A 5,809-nucleotide genomic window follows, 5' to 3' on the forward strand; every position below is an offset into this window, starting at 1 on the left:
ACTTTTATTCGGCTTCTAATCACAAGGACTATCAAAGGGGGGTGACTTGGTACCAACCACCCATAATCCCTCAACCGAGCGAGCACGTACTCAGTGCCTCCTCCCGGATGACCTGCCCACCCTGATAGCCGGCTTGATGGGCTTAGACAGTAAAACCGGCAGAAGACACAATAGCCTGCATATGATCGTGTATTCTGCTTCAGCCAAGACAAAAGGACTGCGGGCGGATTCCCTCCAGGGGGCAGGAAGCGGCGCCCATTTCTTTGTTTTCCAGATGACTCACTGAAAGGGGGAAGAGGGGGACACTTGCCAGGTGTTGAGATACTCGAGTTACCTGTCCAACCCCTCCCCTGACCCCTCCTGTTTTTAATGTAATCATGATGTAAATATGATGTAATTCTGAGGGTGTGGCTAAGGGGATTAGCAAGTAATAAAAGTGAGGGTCTCCCTTTGTTCGGGGCTTCCATCTTGCTTCACATCGTGGGCGGTGGGAGTCCTGTCGCGACAGTCTTTCCTTAAAATAAAGACCGAGCCTACTGGCTGCTGTTTTGCTCTGAATTGCTCTGGTTGGTGTCTTTATTTTGTCCAAGAGAGCCCTCGGATTTCCGGTAACAGTTTTAGCGACCGTGCTCAGGGACACTTGGTTCTCCTGCAAAGGTGAGAGGGGAGATAGAGGGGATCGGGCGCCACTGGGCATCCTTAGCCCAGGGATCCCTTTTCTTCCTCTCCCTGCCTCTTCTTTGTGGGCGGTAATCAACCGTCACCAGAAGCCCAACCAGAGAGAGCAAAGGCGAGGTAAAGCCGGCTAAAGAAAAGGATCCCGGGATCTGCGGGGGACATCTTCGAACGTGAGTATGGTTTGAAGAAAATACATTGGGAGGGGGGAGGTAAAGTAACGTCCCCACGACAGCCAGACTTTCCTTCTTTCATTTCTGACGTTGCCCCTCGGAGTCGGCCGGGAACGCCTTAGATTCTCTCCTTTCCTCCCCCGATTTTCCCCCTCGGAGTGTGGCCAGGGAGATCGCGGAACTTTACTGTCAGACGATCACCCCTCGGAGTCGTCCGGGTGCGTCTAAAACTTTCCCTTTTCTCCCCAATTTCCCTTTCGGAGCGTGGCCGGGGAAATTGTGACTCCTTTACTGTTTTCCGACGTTACCCCTCGGAGTCGTCCGGGTGCGTCTATAACTTTTCCTTTCTCTCCCCCAATTTCCTTTTCGGAGTGTAGCCGGGGAAATTGTGGTACTTTTGTTGCTTCCAGCGTTACCCCTCGGAGTCGTCCGGGAACGTTAACTCTCTCTCTCTCCTTTTCTCCCCCGTTTTCCGTCTTGGAATTGAGTCCGGGAAAGCGCGGCTCTTTACTGTTTCTCTGACGTCCCTCCCTCGGAGTCGTCCGGAGTCGTCCTTCCAATCTCACTCTCTCCTTTTCTCCCCCGTTTTCTGTCTTGGAATTGAGTCCGGGAAAGCGTGGCTCTTTACTGTTTTCCCTGACGTCCCTCCCTCGGAGTCGTCCGGAGGCGTCCTTCAAAGTGCTCTCTCTCACTCTCTCTGTCCCAAATATGCAAACGAAGCCGCCCCTCCTGCCTGGCGACTCTTGTTGAGGATGACCCGGATATGTGAGAACGCAAGGTCGTTTGCTTCTTTTCAGAACTTGATCTTTTTCTCGGACCCTGATCTGGCATTGCATTGCGCAAGCGTTCAGTAGGGGATTCCGAACTTAAGTCTCAAAGGCTAGGCAGGAGGCTGTCGTGGAGGTAGAAAGGGTGGTTCACGAATTGGGGCCCCACACTAGGACCAGTTGTGCAAATAGTACTAAGGCAGAATTTAGGATTCGTAGTTGTGTATCGGGTAGAGAGAGAGACCCGTGACTTTAAGGCTGATGTTTGAGGTTCATGAATAATAAGTTGATTACGGTTCAATGGTAGGCAGGATCAAGTTTAAATAGGGATAAATAGAGGTACCTGGAAAAAAAATTGCTGAAAGATAACTACTTTTCCTGAAAGAACACTATTTTTTTCTCTATCCCTTCCTACCCTTTCTCCCCTCCTTGTCCTCCCTTGTCTGTCCATCTTTTGTCTTGTAGTACCCACCGCTAGCGAAATACCCTATTTTGTGTAACAGAGAGATGGGAGCTCACGCTTCTCAACACTCTGACTGGACTTCTCCTGGCGACAAGGCTTCTATGAAGCCTTTCCGCTCTGAAGAAGATTCCGATACCCCTCTAAATTTTGTTCTCCTTAACTGGAAAGAATTGAGAGGGAGAAAGGGACTCTCAAAATCCAAGCTGAGGGATCTCTGCAACATCTCGTGGGTCGCTTTTACCCACCATCTGGAACCACCTTCCCAATGGCCACCACATGGTTCCTTTAACCTTGTGAAGATGCAAGCACTTAAGTCCTATCTAGCCGACGAGAAGCCTCGCCAACTCTATTACCTTAACCTCTTTGTCGAGGCTCGTGAGCTATTTCGACGTCAGCAAGCTCAAATCATCCGCCAAATGGCTGTTTTAAAAACAGCCCGACCTCCCCCGTATGACGAAATCAGGGCCCAAGAAGAACAGCTGGATAGAAATCTTGTTCCTTTTTACTACCCTGAACCTAGAGCGCCCCAGTTACCGGGAGCCAGGGCAAGACCCGGTGGAGGGAGCACCGGACCGGGGGAAGATACAATCACTTCCCCAGCCACTATCCTTCCCCGAGGAGAAGCGACCGTATCACGGCCCGACTCTTCCTCCGGCACCTCCAGGACGGGAGAGGACCATCCTACTTTGGATGTACCGGCCCTTCTGAACGGACAACATACTAATGAGGGGCCAGATGGACCAGTCTCCAGCCAAACGCGAACTAGGGAAACCTTACTGAACGGGGATATAGAGGGCGCCTTTCCCTTAAGGGCACTGCCCATACCACCGGCGAGGGCAGGGGACCCGCCCTGCATGGTCTTCACACATCAACCTTTTCTTACGTCGGATCTGATGAATTGGTCAGACAAGATGCCCTCCCTGAGAGATGACCTCGATAAATGCCACCGCCAGGTGGCCATCATCTTCTCGACCCACAACCCCACATGGGCAGATGTACATATGTTACTTGGAGCCCTCTTTAATGAGGCCGAAAAAAGAGAAATATTAGCAAAGGCAGGAGAGGCTCTGACTCGCGAAGACTATCAATCAAATAGACCTGTCTCCATGGCCCCCTTGACCGCCCAGACGTTGCTTAACGACCCAGACTGGGATTACAATACCACTGACGGGGTATGGGCCTTAAAGATTTTCAAAAAGGCCATCTTAGATGGAATCAAAGCTGCTGGTCAGCGAACCGTAAACTGGACCAAAGTCCAAGCCGTCCTTCAAGGACCAGAAGAACATCCGTCCGATTATTATTCCCGTTTGGTCTCTGCAATTAAAACCTGGGGCGGGATAGACCCAGAAAGCCCCCAACATGAGGTCATAGTTAAGGGCTTCTTCAAAGACCAAGCAACGGCGGACATAAGAAAAGCCCTAAATGCACACCTTGGGTATGATGGAAAGACCATAAACGAAATCCTTTCCATCGCCAAATCAGTTTTTAATTCGAGGGACGAGCGGAGGAGAAAAGATCAAAAGCCTGACTCTCCGCGGGTACTAGCTTATGCAGGAGGAGTCCCACCTTACAAGGATAAAATTAAACCAAAGGGACTGGAGTACCGAGACCAACGTATTTGTTACAACTGCGAAGAAGTAGGGCACATAAGGAGATTCTGCCCCCTCCTACCAGAGATTATGAGACCCGAATACAGAAATCCAAAACCATACCGACCAGACTACCAGGAACCCTCACACTCTAAATCTAGGGAATCATACCCCCCATACGGACCTATTCAACCAGCAGCCCAAGCACAGTATCGGGCTGGTCCTCCTCCTCCACAACCAAGACCCAGGAATCACGCTCAAGATCCTCTTAACCCCTTTAAGCACGCCACCAACCCCATCAGCCCAGCCTGTGAAATGGCGATGGAAGAATATCAAGAGCATTGACAACTAAAAGCAGATCCCGCCTCCTTTCCTTTTCTTTGTCCTGTCTTGCAACTGTCCTCTTCCGATCCTATCTGCACCATGCAAATAGATGGGCAACCCTACGATTGCCTCTTAGACACTGGAGCCACCTATTCCACTCTCACAAATAGCCATTTAACCCCCGGGGAAGAAACCAGAACCGTAATGGGACTGGATGGAATTCCTCGGAACTGTCCTCTTTCCAAACCTGCTAAAGTCTCCGTCGGACCCCTATCTATCAAACATACTTTCTTACTGACATCTAGCCCCGTCAACCTCTTGGGGAGGGATCTGCTCTGCAAATTAAATGCTACTATACAATGCGGACAAGAAGGAATCTATTTGCACATGCCCAATGAGTCCATCTTCAGTTTTCAAGGAGTATTACAAGAAGCCCACAATACCACCATCAATCTTCCGCCCGAACTCTTAAATAGTGTTTCCCCTTCCCTATGGGGAACCGAGTCAACCTCCGTAGGACTCCTAAAATCTGCAACCCCGGTAAAAGTAAACTATAGGAAAGATCTGCCCTTCCCTTGCACCAAGCAATACCCCCTTCCTCCAGAAGCAATAGATGGATTGACCCCGATGATTGATGAATTCCTCAAGATGGGAGTTTTAGTCCCATGTGCCTCCCCCTGCAACACCCCCCTTCTTCCCGTCAAAAAGCCTAATACAAATCCCATCAAATGGCGTTTGGTACAAGATCTCAGGCTCGTGAATTCCTTCGTTATCCCCAGACACTCTGTGGTGGCTAACCCACACCACCTCTTAAGCACAATTCCGGAGGGAACTGTGGTCTACTCGGTCATAGATCTATGTTCCGCTTTCTTCAGCATCCCCGTAGACCCAGGCAGCCAATTCCTCTTTGCCTTCACATGGCAGACAGGACAACTAACGTGGACCCGATTACCCCAAGGATATGTAGAATCCCCAGCAATTTTCTCGTCTATACTACATCAAGATTTAGCTGATGTGACCCTGCCAGGAGGCTCCGCTCTGAGACTCTACGTGGATGACATTTTACTCTGTGGACGGGACCTAGAATCCTGTAAAAGTGACACTATAACTCTCCTAAACATATTAGCACAAAAGGGACATAAGGTATCCCCGAAAAAGATACAGTTTTGTAAAAAGGAAGTCAAATATCTTGGCCACATCCTGGGAGAGGGCACCCGCGCTCTGACTACAGATAGAATTGAGGCAATAACTAGATTACCCCTGCCAAAAACTAAAAGACAGCTCCGAGGCTTCATCGGGATGAGTGGATTTTGCCGAGCATGGATTCCCTGCTACGGAGAATTCACCCGCCCACTTACAGCAATGACACACGACAATGCCCCTGACCAACTACAATAGTCGGCAGAGGCACTTGAAGCCTTTGAGTCCATTAAAAGAGAATTGAGGACCTCGCCTGCCCTCGGACTCCCGGACTATAGACTACCCTTCTCCTTGTACGTACATGAAAATAAAGGAGTAGCCTCTGGCGTCCTTACACAACCTTTTCAAGGGAAAAACAGGCCTGTCGCTTACTACAGCCTTCAACTAGACACTACTGTACGAGGGAATGTGGGCTGCCTTAGAGCAGTGGCAGCTGCAGCTCTGCTCCTAGAGAAAGCGCAGGAGACTGTCCTGGGCCACAACCTAACCGTGAACGTTCCCCATGCTGTTGCTACCCTTCTCAGCTTACAAGGGTGCCAACGTTTCACAATACAACGTTTGAACAAATACGAGGCCATCCTCCTCAGCCCATCAAACGTCACCATAAAGAGAGTGAAC

The 5,809-nt window shown here is 50.1% G+C and overlaps 1 long non-coding RNA gene across 1 annotated transcript; it reads right to left on the reverse strand.

Annotated features, from left to right (window-relative positions):
* Positions 1 to 519: 519 nt before the first annotated feature.
* On the reverse strand, positions 520 to 1,330 carry LOC128405711 (uncharacterized). Its single transcript, XR_008328346.1, has 2 exons — positions 1,292 to 1,330; positions 520 to 965 (listed from the first exon to the last, which is right to left on the reverse strand). It is a non-coding gene; the product is annotated as an uncharacterized LOC128405711 (long non-coding RNA).
* Between the last annotated feature and the right edge of the window lie 4,479 nt (positions 1,331 to 5,809).

The sequence above is a fragment of the Podarcis raffonei genome, chromosome 18 (assembly GCF_027172205.1).
Source record: "Podarcis raffonei isolate rPodRaf1 chromosome 18, rPodRaf1.pri, whole genome shotgun sequence".
Classification (NCBI taxonomy): Eukaryota; Metazoa; Chordata; class Lepidosauria; order Squamata; family Lacertidae; genus Podarcis; species Podarcis raffonei.